The sequence below is a fragment of the Choloepus didactylus genome, chromosome 3 (assembly GCF_015220235.1).
Source record: "Choloepus didactylus isolate mChoDid1 chromosome 3, mChoDid1.pri, whole genome shotgun sequence".
In the NCBI taxonomy this organism is placed as follows: Eukaryota; Metazoa; Chordata; class Mammalia; order Pilosa; family Megalonychidae; genus Choloepus; species Choloepus didactylus.
Window position 1 is genome coordinate 87,071,614 of NC_051309.1, and position 20,937 is coordinate 87,092,550.

General features: G+C 39.8%; 1 pseudogene; it reads right to left on the reverse strand.

The window, feature by feature from the left end:
- Positions 1 to 264: 264 nt before the first annotated feature.
- Positions 265 to 697, reverse strand: LOC119528698 (annotated as a pseudogene).
- Positions 698 to 20,937: the final 20,240 nt, after the last annotated feature.

Here is a 20,937-nt window from a genome sequence, read left to right on the forward strand (position 1 = left end):
AGGGGTAGAAGAGCGTGAACATGTGCAAGATCTTCTTCAAGGAGGCGAGAAGCACTTTACTCAGTGACCCACCAAAGGACTGTGGCTCCTAACAGCTGGAAGGAGTGCCAGTCCTGGTAAACCATCAGCAATCTTCATCACAGCAAATCAGAACATCCAATTTTTCAAACTAATTGTAGGTAGAAGAGAGAATAAGTCCAGATTGACTTATGAACTGATTTGGATGACTACTAAAGCGTCCTGCATTCACAACTCAGAAAATTTTCAGAGTGACTGTTGGAGCAAGGAGCCTTTCGTGTGCTCCCAGTGATTAGATAGTGCATGGGGGCTGGTAAGTGCTACACCCTGAAGACCACCTGTGCATTTATAACAACATGCCTGTCATGGTTCAGCTGCTACTGTGTTGAGGTCATCTTCTGCACCTCGTGTCTTCTCGATGATGACACCAAATGCACTACAGAGCAAAGCCAGAGAACCTAGAGTATTAGCCCAAAGTGTCCATTGCCCCTTGCCTGGTCACCTCATCTGCATCCTACATGAGATAGCGAGGATCCACATTTACATAAGGAGACAGAGGGTTCATACCAGTTAGGGGAACACGGGCCAAATCCACATGTGAGTAACCTGTTTTGCTGACTTCACAAAAGCTGGCCACGCCCCCTGTAGTTTTGTTTCCACTTCCCCCGCTGCCCTCCATGATGTGCCTGCCTGTCTGCTTCCCGCCGCTGCTTCAGGCCGGGGTCGTCTGCTCGGCCGTTGTGCCTCAGCAACCCAGAGAGCCGCACTACCACCTGAGCCTAGCCTTTTATAAGCATTTGAGTGGGAGTATCCAGTGGTGATATTTTGCATCTCTCCATTGCCAATTCATGCCATAGACTATCAGTGCCATCTTGATCATTGGAAATACAGTCATTACTGGCTTTTAATCTAACCAGATTAGAGAACCAACAGAACTGATATATATATATATATAAATGTTACATATATATGTAACGTTATGAGATTTATTATAGGGTTTTGGCTCATGTGACTGCGGGGATAGGCAGATCAGAATTCCATAGGGAAACTCAGATAAAGGTTTTGATGAATGGATCATACTTTTTTATCCATTCTGCTGATCTTTGACTTTTGAGTGGGGAATTTAATCCATTAACATTCAATGCTATTATAGAAAAGGCAGTACTTACTTCATTTTATCCTTTGGGTTTTTTAAATATGTCACATCTTTTATTTCATTTTTGTCTCTCTTTTTACCCCTTTAGTTATTCTTATTGATAATGTTCATTTCTACACTCTACTCCAAGCCTCTCTGTCTCCTGTTTTTTTCTTTCAGCCTGCAGAGCTCCCTTTAATGTTTCTTGTAGTTCAGGTCTTTTCCTGAAGAACTGAACTCTCCAAGTTTCTGTTTATCTGTGAATATTTTAAACTCTCCCTCATTTTGAAGGACATTTTTCCTCGATAAATAATTCTTGGCTGTCAGTTTTTCTCTTTCAGTACTTTAAATGTATCATACATGGCCTTCTCGCTACCATGGTTGCTGAAGAGAAATCAGCACTTAGACTTATTGAGAATCCCTTGTATGTGGCAAATTCTATTTATCTTTGGCATTTGACATTCTGATGAGTATGTATCTCAGAGTAGGTCTATTAGGATTTATTCTGTTTTGAATATGTTGCACTTCTTGAACATGTATATTTATGTCTTTTTTAAGAGCTGGGAAATTTGGGGCCATCATTTCCTCAAATATTCTTTCTCCCTCTTTTCCCTTCCCTTTTCCTTCTGAGTCACCCAGATGAGTATGTCTGTGCACTACATGCTGTCATTCAAATCCCTGAGACCCTGCTTAAGTTTTCCCATTCTTTTCTCTGTCTGTTCTTCTGCCTGCAAGGTTTCATTGTCCTGTCTTTTAGCTCACTGATTCTTTCATTTGCCTGTTCCAATCTGCTATTGTATGCCTTTAGTGTATTTTTAACCTCTTCTACTTTCCATTTCATTCCAATCATTCCTATTATGTTTCTTATTCTATTTTCAAATTCTTCTTTATGCTTACACTGTGCTTTCTTAATATCCTTTATCTTTTAGTCATATTTTCCTTAACCTCCTTGAATTAATTTATGAGATTTGTTTGAATAAGTTTGATGAGTTGATCCAAACTTTGTGTTGCCTCTGAAGTTTTAATTTGTTCCTTTGACTGGGCTTGTAATCTTTCACTTATGTCTAGGCATCTGATTGTCTTGTTGAGTTTACTTGGGAGATCAGTTTCTCTCTCTTGCTCAGGATTTTATTGTTGATTGGCTTTGTGCTAAGGCTCTTGTTTGACACTTGGTTCAACTTATTCTAGATCTTTAGAATAGCCCTTGTTTAATGCATCAGATTTTTTTCAGATCTTCTTCATCTAATTCTTGCCCTGGATATCTGGTTCAATTTTTGAGACTGCACTATTTGGGCAGTTGTTTCACCCCCAGGAGAAATTTTCCTTTCCTCTGTTTCTTCTCTGGGAATTTTGATCTGTTCTGTTTGTTTGTTATTTGACTCTACAGCTTTCTAACTTTCCATTCATTCTTTTTAGTTTCTTTTGCTTTGAGGGCAAATTCTGGGAGGAGGGTCACCCCAGAGGGGACTTTCCCAACTCAGTATTTCCCAGACATAACAGGACCAGAGACCCACACAGTGGGTGTAGACCAGTTCCAAAGTTCCCTGGGGAGAAGCCCAGGAATGATGCCAAATGTCCTTTTGATGGATCCCTGAATCTGTTGTTTCCTGGTGTGCCCAGCAGATGGTGATCTTCATCAAACTGTTCTCTGTAGTCCTAAAGAGGCACTGTGCCTTTAAGTCTCCACTGACTCTGCCCCTCCCAGGGGCAGGGTTGAAACAGAGGCTGCTAGTTGCTTTTGTCCTGAACCTGTTGAAACCATAGCTTAGAACTGGACCCAGTGATCTGAATTAACTAATAAAAAGCTACAATTTGTGCCCTCCCACCACCACCTTAATTTTGGGGGAAGAACCCCCCCTTCAGCAAACTGTTCCCTGCAGCTCTAAGAAGGCACTGCATCTTTAAATCACCCCTGCTTCAACCTCTGTTGGAGTCAAGGTTGAAATGAGATTGCCAAATGCTTTTTGTCTTGGGCCAATTGAAATATTTGTTCTCAAGCCACAATCCAGCAATCTGAGTTTGGTAATCAAAAGCTGTGATCAGTGCTCGACCATGCACACACCACCCCCTCACCCCCACCCCCATTCCTGGGGAAGAGGACTTTTATGTCCCTTTTTGACAGTAGCAGCCAGCCGAGGACTGAGCCCCGAGGCAGACTGCCACATGAATAGAGGATGGGCACCAGCAGCTGCCAGTGTGCTACTCACAGTTCTTCACTGCAGTTTGTTGGTCTATTCCTTCCAGTCCTCCTTGGATGCTGTATGGTGTTATTCTGGCCTCTGGAGCCCCAGAACAGTTGTTTCAGGCAATTCCTTGTTGTTTACTTACTGCCCTGGAGGACGGACTGAGTCATGGAGCTCTCTACTCCTCCATCTTTCCCACTATACCTCTTCTTTATGTTAGTCAATGATACCTGTCCATTAATCTTTGTCTGGCTCTCCTGCAGGGCTTGTTGAAAAAGTTAAGGATACTATAAAGAGAAAGAGCTCATGAGATTGGTAAACATAGGAAAAGTAACTCCATGTGAACACTGCTGTTGTTTGAGACCTGATGTCAGATTCATTTTTATCTACCCAAGTGGGAGTACAGTAAAAATGTTCCAAAAAAAAGAGTGTTTGTTTCTTCTCATAAGAGTCATAGCAGACAAAATAGCTGGGTGAGAGCTGAAAGAGTCATTGCAAAATCTCCAAGATAGAAATAGATTGAGTAACAAACATATGCTATGAATAACATTTCTGTAATATGCACTATACAATGCATACTCTGGGGAACACATAATAGAATCTGATCCTGCATATGGTGTAAGATGATGTAATGAAATAACATGACACAAAATCAATCAACTTGTAACTACTCAACCCTAAATATGTACAAGGTGTCATACTTGGTGCTGTGGTGCATACTCAGTTTTTCTATATGCAAGGAACTAATCAGCCACTTGGAAAGAGTCTGAACATATATACAAAAGATGACTTGCAATTCTAAGATGAATGGAAATTTGTTAAACTTACATGGAGACAGTCATTCTTATCTTACAGCCATTTGGGGGGAGAGAGGTGAAAATTCAATGAAATGCAAAACACTTAAGAGCTCCAAACCAACTTGGATTTGATTCTCTGCTCTGTTGCTAATGACATAAACTTGAGCAGGTAACTTACCTTTTATTAAGCTTCAATTTCCTCATATGTTAAAATAGATAATAGTGGCAGCTTTACATGATTATTGAAAAACTACATAAGATGTTGCATAATGAAAATGTTCAAAAATTGATAGTTGTGATGAATGCACAACTCTTTGATGATACTGTGAACAATTGATTGTACATTTTGATGACTGTATGGTATGTGACTATATCTCAGTAAAATTACAGGGAAAAAAAATAAGATGCTCCATCTAAAAGTGTTTAAAACAGTGCATGGCATAAACACTCAATAAATGTTAGCTAATACATTCTATGCATTTCAAATGCCCAGCACAGGGCTTGGCTCCTATAGTTGTTAAATGTTATTTTTCTTCCTTGTTTACCTAAATGTCAAAGGAAGAGAAATAATTAATAAGAAATGATATATATAACAAATTTGTCCTTAGAAACAGATGAACAAAAGGGAGAGTGATGAAATAGGGTTCTGTTCTAATCTGATCTGAGCAACAAACAGAAATACCCAGAGCCAAAGAGCACTAGAGCAGCGGTCCCCAAAGGATGTCATTTGGGAGTCTCATTTGAGGTCTTCATCACTGCATGCCCTCCAGGGCTTGGTGGAATCAAATCCACGAGGAGACTCTGTTTGATCATACCTTCAGAATAACTCTCATCACCTCCACTGTCACCTACCACCAAGTCCAGGCCATACCATCTTGTATCTGGTTTTCTGAAGCAGCCTCCTGACTGTTCCCTCAGCTTCTACCCTTGCCCCTTTGTTCAACTCCCATATAGACAGAGTGATTCTTTTCAAATGTTAAGTCAGATCATGTCACTCTGCTTATATCCCTACTGTAGCTCCAATCCTTATATCCTATGAGGCACTCATGACCAGCAAACCCACCCCACATCCCTTATTTTCTGGTTGCTGACCTCACTTCCTTTCCCTCTCTCCCAGATCACTCTGCTCCAGCCACACGGGCCTCTGTTGTTTGTTGAACACACTATGTAGCTCCTTGCCCAAGGCTTTTGCCTTGGCTATTGCCTCTGCCTAGATCTCTTGTCCCCAGATACCCTTATGGCTAACTGCCTTACCTCCTTCAAGCCCTTGCATAAAACTCAACTTCTCAATGACGCTTATCTCATTTAAAACGGCAACATAACCCCCTTTCCCCCCAGCACTACCAATTTCCTTTATCGTGTTCTATGTTTTAGTTTTTCTATAGAATCAACCACCTATTTAATTTACTTATTTATTAAATTATTGCTCATTTGTTTTGTGTCCCCCAGTAGAATGTAACCTTCTACACTGACTAAGGTTTGTTTCTGTTTTGTTCAATTTTGTTCATAGATCTAAAAGAGTATCTGGCAAGTGGTGAGTACTCAATAATTATGTGCTGGCTAATTATTATTGGATGACTTATCTAATCATCTAATATAGACAGGTAAGGGTTTGAAGTACAATAAGTATCACATGGCAGAGCTACAGGTCTTTGGGTTCATTGTTTAAGTGTCATTGCAAGACAGAACCAGTCCTTGGTAGGCCTGTTGACAACACTTTGAGATGTCAGTAGACAAGGAAGGAAAGATAAAAGAAGGGAACTCACTGACTTTTTCTATGGTAACTACCATGAAACCATTTGGGAATGTAATAGTTCTGTCCTAATGGTCACACTGAGGCTGTGAATTGGATTATTATGTAGACGACTTAAATCAGGACATGTAGCAAGTCTTAAAATAATAAATCCAGTGATCTGACAGATGATGTGATGTATTATTAATCTCTGGACATGACCTTTACAGCTATTTAAAGGCAAATGCATAGAGAAATAATGCATTTTCTATGCTCACAAAAAGCACAGTTCACAAAGTCAACATATCTGTCATCATCATGAGTGTCAATAAACATCTTTAGTGAGAGACCCAAGGAATGGCTCTGACCCTGTATTGCATGCCTCGGCCCTGATACTGGAGGGATTTCTTCCCTTTTATACCTTGTCCTCCCCTTCTGGTGTGGCATGGGCCCTGCACCCACTTCGTGTTGAAGCAGCAAAATCTCTCCCACTTCTTCCCTGGACACATTGTTTATCATTTTCAGCTCCTATCTAAAATGTGGAATATATTTTTTCCTTTTACCAAGACAAGGTCCTGTTTCCAACAATTTGTTTAAATCAGCCACAGGAGAGAACAGATATTTTTTCACATAACCAGATGTGAAAGATGGATTTTTATTTCAGCAATTTACTGAGTGGTATGTTTCTTTCTCTCTTCTTTTCTTTTCTATATTTTTTCTTCTTTCAAATTGCTTATGATGGCACAAAATTTTGTGAGCAAAATAAAAGGACAGAATGGTGATGGAATTTAATTGAAGGAAGTCTCTTTCTAAAACTCTAATGTTTATTTTCATTTTAATCAAATAGGACATTGAATTCCATTCAGTCTTCTTCATTGGGGGAAAATCTTATTTAATATAGGAAAGTTCTACATTCTCTTTACTATACTCTTTACTAAGTACTACACGAATGTAAACTGGAGAGAGCTGCTTTAATAGTAGAAACCATGTCTAAAAGAGGGAAAGCTTAAGAGAAATTTCTAAATGCAAAAAACAAAGCAACAGCAAAAAATAAAAGTATTTCAGGGTTTTGGGAAGAGGATAGCACCTTTCCTGTTGAAAGTTTTATTTTTAGGGAGTAGATAACTTATTGGAAAAGAATTTTTGTTAGTTTCAATTGCCATCTAATGACTATGTGCATTGCCACCTTATTTTAGTATTCCAAAGTGATGTTGCAGCATGTTCTTTCAAATTAAAGAAAAAAAAAAAAAGTATGCCCTTTTTCCTGAGTCAAGGTCAAGGCAAGCAACATCCTGTTGAAAAAGATTATTGTCCATCCCTCTCAGCAGAAGTCTTCTTTATAAGGACCTAGGGAGTCTCAGAACCATCTCAAAAATTTGTCCTAAGTGGGTAGGATTTAAATAATAAATAAATCCTGTTTTCAAAACCATCTGAAAAGACTGTCTAGCCATCTTATGGAACATCAGGCTATGGACTGAGAACTAATGAGAAGGAAGAATCAGGAAGGGATTAAATAAAAATGTTGCTTCTTTTGGAGCGCTCAGTGTGGACTGTGTGACCTGTTCACATCTTGTCCATAAAATGGCCACCACTTACCAAACGGCTGCCACATGGGCTGATGTTGGGGGCCCACACGTAATCACATGACTCCAGCTGACTAAATATTTTGGTCTCTATGGATTTATCACTCAGCCCTGAGATGTAGATAGACATGCCAAGAGGCATAAGCTTTCAACAGCTTAAAAAATAAGTTTCTGTATCTTACCTTGTCAAAGGGCACACCCAACAGCGATCTTCTAAGACCCACAGGTGTTAGAACCACAGAATCTTGAATTTACTCAGATCCTGATGCTTTATAGTTTTGTTTTTTCTTAACTTCTAACAAACCTTTGAAATGAACTACTAACAGGTCTTCTTTCACCAACTCCAGAATTGAAGAAAATGGAGCATTTCTTCCAGATTTGGTCTGAGAAAATTTCTTTTAATAAGAGATGAAGTAAGTGATGTTTCCATTTTACGTTGTGAGTAATTCACTGTATTTACTTTTGATGGGCACTGTCAGAACTCTACAGAGAAACTTTACCTAGTTCACATTTTATTGCCATACAGGGTTTTGCACACTTGATTTTAGGCCTTGGGTGGAAGGAAATGAGAAACAGATCTGTTAACTCAGTCTTACATCCCCCAGAATGTGGCACGTGACCCCCAAGATTAACAAATAATAGCTAAAATATGTTTCGGTTACCAAAAATAGTACTGCCAGATGGCTGGCACCAGGAAGAACTTGCTGAGGAATCATTCTCATTTTTTTTTTTTTTTGTGGTTAACCTTGTTTTTTTTAAAAAGAGGACTTAAAATAATGGTGAGGTGCATCTTAGTGAAAGAGACTGAGATTGAATGATTTTGTTTGCTCTGCTTGCTCTAAGAATACTCTTAACTTAGGTGTGCCTCTATCTAACCCAATATCCACCCCATATGCTTTCTTACGATGGGCATCAGAGCCAGAAACAAGCCTCTGGTACATTCTTTGTTTCCAGCAATAGACATTATCTCTGGAAACAAAAAAAAGTATGGATTGTATTACACACTGTAGTAATCGATAATAGAGTCCATGTAACATCCGAAATCCTCACTGGGATGGTAAACAAAGTCTATCTGACTTCATGTAGCTTTTTTAACTCAGAGTTATTAATTTCCCCCAATTAGTAGTAATAACCAAGGAACAAAGTGAACTACTCAGTCCATCTGTGAAACAAATTTGACCTTGGTTAAAGAAAACTAAAAGTTTCCTATGTAGTTATATGAATGAACTGTGTCAGGCCCGGTGCAGTGTAAGGAAAGCTCCATCATGATATTTTGGAGCCACAAGCCCTAGGGCTGTTGCTATGCCGAGTTCAAGTTCGGTAAAACTCACACCACTTTCCCACCTGCTTCAGTCCATCCTTCTTTACTTTTAAGCAATGCCCAAAGGTCTGTTTTCAGGGAGAGGTATTTTAACTCTGCTCATACTATGAGCCTGATCTGGCTGGCTAGACTTCCATCTTAGAACTCTTTCTGCCTCCATGACCCTCTGGCTTGGAATCCTCCAATGCTGCCATGCTTTGCAGTTTTTCTGCATCAACTTCCCCAGCGAGTCTGAGAGCCTGTCATAGTGGAGCCCAGATCTAGGGCCTATATTGGTGCTTTCCCTTCCCCCACTCCACTTCCACAGTGCCCTATACCACGTACACTGAAATTAATTACTTCATTGAATAGAACTCTCTTTCCCTTTTTTTTAAATTCATTTTATTGAGATACATTCACATACCATGCAGTCATACAAAACAAATCGTACATTTGATTGTTCACAGTACCATTACATAGTTGTACATTCATCACCTAAATCAATCCCTGACACCTTCATTAGCACACACACAAAAATAACAAGAATAATAATTAAAGTGACAAAGAGCAATTAAAGTAAAAAAGAACACTGGGTGCCTTTGTTTGTTTGTTTCTTTGTTTGTTTCCTTCCCCCATTTTTCTACTCATCCATCCATAAACTAGACAAAGGGGAGTGTGGTCCTTATGGCTTTCCCAATCACATTGTCACCCCTCATAAGCTACATTTTTATACAATCATCTTCAAGATTCATGGGTTCTGGGTTGTAGTTTGATAGTTTCAGGTATCTACCGCCAGCTACCCCAATTCTTTAGAACCTAAAAAGGGTTGTCTAAATTGTGCATAAGAGTGCCCACCAGAGTGACCTCTCGGCTCCTTTTGGAATCTCTCTGCCACTGAAGCTTATTTCATCTCCTTTCACATCCCCCTTTTGGTCAAGAAGATGTTCTCCGTCCCACGATGCCAGGTCTACATTCCTCTCCGGGAGTCATATTCCACGTTGCCAGGGAGATTCACTCCCCTGGGTGTCTGATCCCACGTAGGGGGGAGGGCAGTGATTTCACCTGCCAAGTTGGCTTAGCTAGAGAGAGAGGGCCACATCTGAGCAACAAAGAGGTATTCAGTAGGAGGCTCTTAGGCACAATTATAGGGAGGCCTAGCCTCTCCTTTGCAGCAACAATCTTCCCAAGGGCAAGTCCTGTGGTAGAGGGCTAACCCATCAAACCACCTGTCCCCTATGTCTGTGAGCACATTAGCAACCATCGAGTTGAGAAAGCCCAATAACCCTGCATTTTCCACCAGCTCCTCGAGGGGGCTCTGCTTATTTTTTACATTGCTTTTTTTTTTTTTTAAGTAACTCTTTTTTTAAAAATCAACTATAAAAATTTTTTAAAAAATAAAAAAAAAAATTTTAAAAACATACAATAAAAAAATATTTCAAACAGACCATAACAAGGGAGTAAGAAAAAGACAACTAACCTAAGATAGCTACTTTACTTCCAACGTGTTCCTACTCTACCCCAAGAAAGTAACCTAATAGAGCAACATTTCTGTGAACTTGTTCCTACTATACCCATCAGAAATTAACAGACCATAGTCATTCCTGAGCATTCCCAGAACATCAAATTTACCCACAGCTATCTTTCTTTACAGGGAAAATGGTTTTGTGACACTGTAAGTTTACAAAATTTATTCTAATATTCCATAAATTTGTATTCTAGCCACTTGGACAAAATGTTCAAAAAAGTGTCCAACTATAACAAACATTTCTCCCAAGGAGCAATTAAAAACCAAATATGAATTAAACCAGTAAGAACCAAATCAACCAATAAAAACAGGAAAAATGTATAAAGAGAAACTTCACAATTAAAGATATATGAATTACCAATAAGCACAGAAAAAATTTCTCAGCATAATTTATCATCAGGGAAATTACAAATTAAAACCACAAGATATCATCTCATACTCACTGAAATAAAAAAAGCATATGAATATGCTTGAATGAAATATGAAAGAATGAAAGGAGAATACTGTCTTACTGATGGACTATGGAAGATATAATAGTGACACTTCTGAAATTATTTGATTGGGAATAACATACTGTTTTAGAATTGTGCTAATTTATTTTTTCCTCTTTGAATCTTCTAGAGATTATATCCCTTACGTTTAAAAGAGTTGAAAAAATGTTTAGTGAGCACAGAGTAATTTTAGAAGAATTTTGCTGTCTAAAATCAATATAAAAACAGCAATTAAAAAAAGAATTATATTTTGTGAAACACCTGCTGAAAATGTCATATATAAGGAAACAATTTGTAAATTGAACTCACACTACAAAGTCTTTGTCTTCATCTAATGTGTTGGTATCACGCTTAGTGATTTGTAGCCACGGAAAGACACGCACTATGGCTGGTTCACACACAGTTTCTGCTAATCTGAAAGGTGAGCATTTTCCCACCCCACAGACAAGCAAGTGTTCTGCCCCAGGAACAAGTACATTTCCTGAATATGAGGAGAAGCAAGAGAGGATGAACATCCTGCATTTTCTACAAGTCCTGGCCAGAGTCATTAAAGCTTGTCTTTTTCTGCAAGGATGGAGATGAACTTCTGTGCAGCTGCCATACATACTCTGGCTGTTAGAGACTCAAAGGTCTAACGATAGTTAACCTGCTATAGCCCAGGGCAGGTGTCCCATGTTGCTAACAGCCTCTCAGGCTTGAATAAATGAGTTAACACAGAGCAATTACCTTCTCAATGTCAACACTGTGATCTTATTCTAATGCCTCCATGTTTATAAGCCTTCAGTAATGAGAGTTCTGAGAAATGCTCCACCCTTCCACACACACCCCAACCTCTTCCCATTCCCTACCCCTACAAACTGGTCAGCACTTTTACCTTAGGAATCAACATGGATCAATGATACAGACTCTTGGGGCTATCTTTTGAAGCAGATCTTCACTTGATGAAAAGCTTCATTAAAAGGCATACATGGCTATTTTGTGGCTTGTTGCCCCAGAGATCTTGGCATTTCATTGATATTATCATACCCAACAATTGCAGCAAATGAAAGATCTGATTAAGTATAAAATTTCTACTAAAATCAGTTTGTAGCACATTAATAATAAATTCTCTGTTATTCTTGCTTGCATTTTCATTTTCCACATGACATTCCTCCTATAGGCATAGAAAGGTTTCAACAACGAATAATGTGCCCTGATCCTCAAAAAAATATCATCTTGTCGTATCACATAATATGAATTAGCATCAGTTGAGCATGTTCTGTATGTTAGATACTGTGCCGGCTGCTTTCACTTATTATTCCATTTAATTCGCCCAACAGTCTTGGGATTTACATATTACTCCAATTTTTGCTGATGAAAAATGGAGGCTCAGAAAAGCTACACAATTAGTAAGTACCCAAACCAATCAGGTTTTCTGAACCCAAGTCCAGAATCTTTTTCACTATATCAAGATAACTTTCACTTGTTTATTTACCTCCCAAAGCTCTAAAACAAAATACCTGCAATTTCAAAGTTAAGAGCTATTCATAAAAGGACCAGGCTCTCTATGGAGAAAAAAATATATTTGCCTCATCAGATTTATGTCCTCATATGTTGTCTTGCCTAGTAGCCAAAGTTAAACTGAAGTGTATTAAATTTGTTTGCTAAAAATATAAAAACAGTGTTGACCTACCTTTTTTTTTTTTAAAGAGTTAAATTACTAACCTACTCTCACTGTAAAACTAATGGAAATGTTCCTACTCACTTCATGACCTCATTTCTCTCCTGTTTCCCATGACTCATATAGAGGTGAGGAGAAAAAACATCTTCTTGTGTCCTGCACAAATGTCCAGCTCATATGAGTACCCCAAGATCCACTAAGACAGAAATTTGAGGTTGCTAAGAGGAGCTGAGGGGAAGGAACAGTGCCTCCATCACTATTACCTACAGCAAGCCCTAATCATGCTGCCTCTGAACAGCAAGGGTTACATATTAAATCATTTGTTTTATATCTCAGTTTTTAATTTTTCACTAATCAGAGCACTGAACAAAGTTCACTGAGATTTATGGCCCTGTCCAAATGTTTAGTCAACAGTTTGTATGATATTACAGCTATCCAGCAGATTCTATTTCCATAGATAAAGGTAAATGAAAAATTATGCCATTGCATGTTTTTAGAAAAGGAACATTGAATTGTCTCATGTCCAAACAGAAGCATTACTTGCAGACTGAGATTTTCAGTGTTCTTGCCTTCACCATCTCCCCTGAAAGCCAACCTTCAGATATCAACATTAGACCCATGGGAAACAGCATGAGATTGCTAAGAAGTGTTCAATACTTGTACAAAGGAAAACCAAACAGAGAAAGAGAGCTTGAATGCACAACAAAATGTATGGAACTTTTGAAGAAGAGTATGTACAACTGTTCTTTTTTTAATTATAAGATACAATGCAGCACAGGAATCTTATTTAGATCAGTGATTCTCAAGCCTTGGAATGTATTATAACCACTCGAGGAGATTGTTTTTAATTCAGATACCTCTTCCTCACCCTTGGAGATTCTGGTTCAGTAGGTTTAGGCAAAGCCTATTGTCTCACTCCCTGTTTCTGGCATTATCCTCATTCCCTGCCTTACTTTTTTCACAGTGCTTATCATCTTCTAAGATACTAGATAGGTAAGTTATCTAATTTGTATTTTGTCTCCTCCCATCTTTTTTGTTTACTGAAATGGTGTCCAGCACATAGTAGTGCTCAATCAATGTTTATGGGAAGGAGGAAGGAGAGGAAGGAAGGCAGACAGGGTGACTAGGTGTATCTTCTCAAAGACCTTTTAGTCTGGTGTTAGAACCAGGTGGCAGCCTCAAGACTGAAATGCCCATTTAAATTAATAATAAACTCTATGCCAGGCCCAGTGTGGGCAACTGATGATTCTTTTGAGGATTGACATGGACACAACCCACTCACCTTACTCTTACTTCCTTGCCAACTTCCCTGCCTCTCCTTATTTCTCAATCACACTATGTTAAGGGTCAGGAAAACCAGATCAATCTGGTTTCAACCAGATTCTCGGAGACTTTTCTGGTCAACAATTCCAGCTAAGGCCAAACTTGAGACATATCTGTCCAAGAGCCGGACAGGTGAATGGAGAAGCCTCCAGATGTTTCCAGCCCTCAGCAATTCAGATCATGACTAGCAGTTCCACTCTTTGGCATCTTAGGTCCCAGACATTGTAGACCAGAAAAAAGCAGTTCCTGCTGTGCTTTGTCAAAATTTATGGCCTCCCAGCATCTGTGATCTTGATGGTTAATTTCATATGTCAACTTGGCTAGGTCTTGGTGCCCAGTAGTTTTGTCAGACAAGCACTAGTCTGATTATTACTGTGAGGATATTTTGTGGATGGACTTAATTTAAATCATTAGTTGATTGATTGCATCTACAATCAACAAAGGAGATTGCTTTCAGGAAACAGAGAAGTCTCCTTATCTAATCAGTTGGAGTCCTTAAAGGGAGAACTAAGGATTTCAGCATTCAAAAAGAATTCTTATCTCTACTTCAGCCAGCAGCCTGCTTCTCCTGTGGAATTCAACTTTGGAGTTTCCAACTTGTAGCTTCTTCTGGGAATGCAATTTGCCTTTATCAGATTTTCCAACCAGAGGCCTGCCCTATTGAATTCAGACTTGCCAATCCCCATAGTCACAAGAACCAATTCCTAATAATAAATCTCTTAATATTTCATGTGTGTGTATCCTGCTGGTTCTGTTTCTTTGGAGAACCCTGACTAATCCAGTGAGTATAATAAAGTGGTTGTGTTTTATACCACTTAATTAAAAATTAGTGCTGGTTTATTGTGCAGCAAAAGATAAGGTGAACATTTCACATGAACCACAAGGGAAACCACAGAGGTAGACATTCACGGGGAAAAAAAGAAAGAAAAAGAAAGAAAGAAAGAAAGAAAGAGAGAAAGAAAGAAAGAAAGAAAGAAGCACACTACTTGAGGAAAATTCATGAAAGGACATGTTGCCAGGAAACTAGACTCATGTGCCTGGTGTGTGCGTGCGTGTGTGTGTGTGTGTGTGTGTGTGTGTATCCTATTTTTTCTTTTTAGTACCAATAAATATAGTTATCTTCTTCCTGATCTTCTGCCTCTATTTTGTTGTCTGATTTCTGAAGCTATGCCAAACACCTTGAAAATATACATGCAAGCAAATTAATTGTATGTGGGATAGAGCTATATGTGGGAAGAAATTTTCAAATATGAGAGAAAGAAAAATTTCTTCTCCCAGGGTAACGAATGAAAAAAGCACAAGTTTGGAAGAGCCCTGTTCCAAAGCTGACTCTTTAATGCTATTTTTTTAAAATGTGAAAGGTTTGAAAGAATAAGAAAAACCATAGACATATTTTTAAACCAAGTAGAAAAGAAATATGCTTTATTAATTCATCTTACCAATTCATGCACAAAATCTTATGATGCTATAAGGTCCTAGATATTTAATAGTGCCAGCTATGTCTCTTTGACCTTAAATGTCTTCACACTATAAATTATGTGAATTATGTGACAAAATATTTAAGACTTCACTACATGCTGTATTTCTTACCAATATTGTACAAACAAACAAAAAAGCCATCAATTGCAAAACTATCAGCCAGTGTAACATTCATGACTGTGAAATAAGTGAATTGAGACAAATGAAAGTAAAAAAATAATAGATTTTAATAAAAAGCAGTACATTTCATTTTAAACTATTACTTCAGTTCTCACGCATTATTTGGCATGGATCCTAGTAAAGAATAACAGCTATAATTTAGTAATAATGACTATCATGCATTTAATGCTTACATCAACCCTGTGAGTTTGTGTACATTTTTCTCCATTATACAAATGAGGAAATGAGTAGACCCAGGAAGACATTACTGATAAGGTGGAGCCAGAATTGAAACAGAAGATAGTCTATTCCCAAAGTCTGTATGCCAGGTTGACTTTCTACATAGCACTTGATAATTTAAAACATTCTTCCACATGTGTTATTTAACCTCATTTAATCCCCAAAACAACCCTGCAAGCTGGACTGTTCTTTCTATTTTATAGAAAAAGATTCTTCAGCTCAGGAAAGCCGAGCAAGTTTCCCCAAGTCAAACCACAGCTATGAAACACTTCTGTACATCACAGATTCTCAATAAATAATTCTTGAAATGTGTTCTGTGAGAAAGACAAAGAATTCTGTCACTTGGAAATATGGTGTCTCATGAAGAGCCACCTTGGTTTTGTGCAGAACCTTTGTAAGAAAAAGAATATGAAATCGCAAAAACAAAATTGGGTGCCAAAGTGAACATTTGTTCAGAATGAGAAAAGAAATCACCACAAATTATGAATTTTAAGAAGCTGAAAAATACCTCTAACATCACAAAAATTCAGAAAATAGCAAAAAGGTTTTTATGAAATAATTGCCTAACAGTTCAGTAGCAGGTTTTTCCTACATTTTTGGGTGTGTATACATTTTTCACTTCTTCATATGACAATGATTTTTAATATAATTTTTTATGGAGAGAATAAAAAGCTAATTCAGTCTTTCTTCTAAAATGATTGATTGAAATCTGGTTTTTATTATTGATAGTTGAAAGGCATAAAGCACGTGATCACACACACAGCCCTCTTGCTATTTATACAACTACTACTGGTTTATGTCCTACAAACATAGGAATTCTGATCAATTATATTTCAGCAGTTCTTAAAAACAGTATGGTTGGAGAAGATGGTGGCATAGAGAGGAATGGAAACTAGTTAGTCCCCCTGGAACAACTAATAAACAACCAGGAACAACTAGTAAATAATCTGGAAAAACTGCTGGGGGACAAACATTGACTGTCCATGTATCATACACCAACCTGGATTGGGAGGAATGCCTGAGATCGCAGCATAAAATCTGTAAGTAAAAACTGTGTGGGAACCCCTCCCCCACGGCAGCCCAAACTGCAAAGCCTCTTGGTGCTAGAGAGCAGCACTCTCCGAGCAAGCAAATATAGCTCAGCTGAGCTCCAAATGGGGTTTTAATGACCAAATGTTGACTGTTCAATACAAGCTACAAATCCCCAACAAGCAGACAGAGGCTTTTGGTTATGGCTGACCTTGGGGAGCCAGAGGACCTCTCTGGGAGGGAGGAGAAGCACAGAGGACTGGGTGCTGTCTCTGGCCGATGGGTGAAACTGAGGGTGGATGCAGACTGGCCCTGAAGGGGGGCTTTCTGTCCCTTTTTCAGCTCAGTGGGGAAAGCCTCAGTGATTTCCAGTTCCCAGCACTCTGACCCAGACAAGGGTGGAGATAGCAGAGTCAGAGAGACTATTAAGATGTAAATGATATCTCCGCAGGGGGGTCTATCTTCCCTAAGAGAAAAGAGGTGGGGCTCAGCTCTACTACCCACCTTCCATTCAGAACCAGAACCCAGAGCCTGGAGGAAAACAGCCACGGGCCACACCTCCTTACACCAGTCTGGAGCTACAGGCTATCAGGCAGTACCTGCTGGGCAGAAAAGCACAGTGGTTTGAGGCCTCACAGGGTGCAACAATCTTCTAAGTCATACCCTCAGGGAAACCTGGTACTGAAAATTGCCTCCTTCTGAGACCTGAGCCTGTTCTGGTCTGGGAAAACCTGATTGGGGTAACCAAGGAAACCAAATGCCTAGACAACAGAAAACTACAACCAACACTAAGAAAAACAAAGTTATGGCCCAGTCAAAGGAACAAACTTCAACTGAGATACAGGAGTTGAAACTACTAATGCTAAATGAATTCAAAAAGTTTAGGGAAGATATGACAAAAGAGATGAAGCATATAATGAAAACACTGGGGGTACATAAGGTAGAAATAGAAAGTTAGAAAAAAACAACTGGCAGAATCTATGGAGATGAAAGGCACAACACAAGAGATGAAAGACACCATGGAGACATACAACAGCAGATCTCAAGAGGCAGAAGAAAACACTCAGGAACTGGAGAACAAGACACCTGAAAGCCTACACACAAAAGAACAGGTAGAGAAAAGAATGGGAAAATATGAGCAACATCTCCAGGAACTTAAGAACAAAATGAAAAGCAGAAATGTACATGTTCATTGGTGTCCCAGAAGGAGAAGAGAAAGGAAAAGGGGCAGAAGCAATAATAAAGGAAATAATCAATGAAAATTTCCCATTTCTTTTGAAAGACATAAAATTACGGATCCAAGAAGCGCAGCATACCCCAAACAGAATACGCCTATTCCAAGACCTTAATAATCAGATTATCAAACATTAAAAATAAAGAGAGAATCCTGAAAGCAGCAAGAGAAAAGTGATCCATCACGTACAAAGGAAGCTTAATAAGACTGTGTGGATTTCTCAATAGAAACCACGGAGGCAAGAAGGAAGTGGTGTGATATATTTAAGATACTGAAAGAGAAAAACCACTAACCAAGAATCCTATATCTGGCAAAACTGCCCTTCAAATATGAGGAGGAGCTTAAAATATTCTCTGACAAACAGACAATGACAGAGTTTGTGAACAAGATACCTGCTCTACAGGAAACACTAAAGGGAGTACTACAGACAAATAGGAAAAGACAGGAGTGAGAGGTTTGGAACAGAATTTTGGGAGATAGTAGCATAGCAATGTAAGTACACTGAGCAAAGATGACTGTGAGTATGGTTGAAAGAGGAAGGTTAGGAGCATGTGGGACACCAGAAGGAAAGAGAAAAGACAAAGACTGGGACTGTATATCTCAGTGAAACCTAGGGTGCTCAACGATTGTGATAAAAGGTACAAATATGTTTTCACATGAGGGAGAACAAATGAATGTCAACATTGCAAGGTGTTGTGATGGTGCCCTTTTCCCAGGTAGAAGCCAGTAGGGAAAATGTCCCTCAGGTGCTGCGTCCGATTGGGGTGGGCTGGGCCAGGTAGTGGGGGCATGGTGCTGTGCTGGAGGCCAGTGGTTTTGTGTCTTTAAGCTGGCAGTGCAGCACAGAAGTGCGGCTCCCAGAACGGGGCTGGCTTTATCTTGGTGTTCACAGGAGCACTGCCTCCTCAGCTAAGGAGGGGGTAACCCCAATGTGATCTGGGAACCTGAGAGGTAAATGGGGCTGAGCCTTGGCCCCTTGAGGAGCACGTGGTTGTAAGCATTCTGGGAGGGGCTTAGGTTGGAGGCGAGACCCTTCATGATCATAATTTTGAACTGTCCCTGTTTGGGCACTGCAAGAGGGTACAGGCATCTCAGGTGTGACTTTGGAGGGCGGGGCTTAGCTGGTTCACGGAGGCAGTGTAGCCTGGCCTGGTTGATGCACAGACAAGGTATATGTGCAGTGGTGAGTCCTCCGTCCATGGGGGCATACAAATTTCCCGGTGGTTTTCATGCCTCCTCTGGTGCTAGACTAGTTGACAAGAGGTACTTTCTGCCATAGTTTCTGCTGTGGTATGACCAGTCCAGGCTTGGGCCAGTGACCAACGCGGCCATTCTCCTGCATCTCCCAATGCCCATTGGAGCACCCTAGAAAGCCTCTTGTTGCTGATGGAGGGCCTTGGCAACCTACCGAGGACGCTTCATCAGCATCGGTGGTGCCAAGTCATTCTTAGCCTGTGGCCAGCGGGGGCTGCGGAGGTCGAAAGCGGCCAGGGTCCTGCGCCCCAGCCCTAAGTATGGCGCGGGGACCCCCACCTCACGTGTGGAAGTGCTTCTCATGTAGCCTTGGGGGCATCTCTGTGCCCAGGCTCCAGATCCCTCCCGATTCACTGCTGTTTGTCTTTCCATCGGGTTCCTTTCTGCAATTTCCCGGAACCTGCCTTGCCTTGGGGCACTGCTGGGGTGGGGAGCCAGGGGTGGGGGTGGGAGAGGGCGGGAGGGGGGGCTTTTGGGGCCTCATCACAGCTGGTTTAGGGAATGAAGGAGGGTGTTCCTGTGTGAGTCAGGGCCTCCAGAGAGCATCCTTCTATCCATCTGTTTGTCCATCCATCCATCCACACATTTATTGAGCACCCACGGTGTGCCAGGTTCTGTTCTAGGTCCTGGGGATTCAGCAGTGAATCAAAGACCCTTGTCCTCACTGAGCTTTCAGCCGGGCTGTGGAGACAGAAAAAAAAAAAAAATGACTTAAACAAGAAGCTATCAGCAATACACAGCACTGTGAAAAAATAAGGTGGGATTGGGGGGAAAAATACAATCAATGCAAAGTAGAGACTATAATTAACAGAAACACTGCATTATGCTTTCTTTAACGTAACAAAGGCAATTTACCAAAGCTAAATGCCTATGGGGGCGGGGGGTGGGGGGAGATACGGGGAGAGGTATGGATCCTTGGCATTTGTGATGTTGTCTGATTCTCTATTCTACTTTGGTTTAATGCTATCTTTACTTTTGTCACTTCCTGGCTGTCATGTTTTGTTTGTTTTTTCTTTTTCTCTTTTGTTTTTTTTTGTTGTTGTTCTTGTTTTTTGTTTTTTTGTTTTTGTGTCTCTCTACCTTCTTTGACTCTTCCTCCTTCTTTGTGGAAGAAATGGAGATGTCCTTATATAGATAGTGGTGATGGTAGTGAATACATGAATACCTGACTATACAGGGAACCGTCGAATGTTTACTTAGGACAGAATGTGTGGTGTGTGAACAAAACCATCTTAAAAAAATGGGTTGATGAAGAAAACTTGAGGGCACTATATTGAGTGAAATAAGACAGACACTAAGGACAAATATTGCAGGGTCTCACTGATATGAACTAATTATAATATGTGAACTCATAGACACAAAATTGTAAGTCACAAGGATATAGAACGAGGCTAAAGAATGGGGAGCCGTTGCTTATTATGAGCAGAATGTTCAACTAGGGTGAACTTAAACGTTTGGACAGAGGTGATGGTAGCATGTTGTGAGAATGACTAACAGTGCAGAATGGTCTGTGAATGTGGTGGAAAGGGGTAAGCTCAAAGTCACATATGTCACCAAAAGAAAAGTTTGAGGTTAAAAGATGGGAATGTATAAAACAGTGAATCTTGTGGTGGACAGTATCTGTGATTAACTGTACAAATATTAGAAATCTCTCTCATGAACTAGAGCAAATGTATGACACTATAAATAGAAGTTAATAATAGAGGGGCATATAGGAAAAAAAAATACCTATTGCAAACCAAACACTACAGTTAGTAGTATTTTAACATTGCTTCATCAACAGTAACAAATGTAC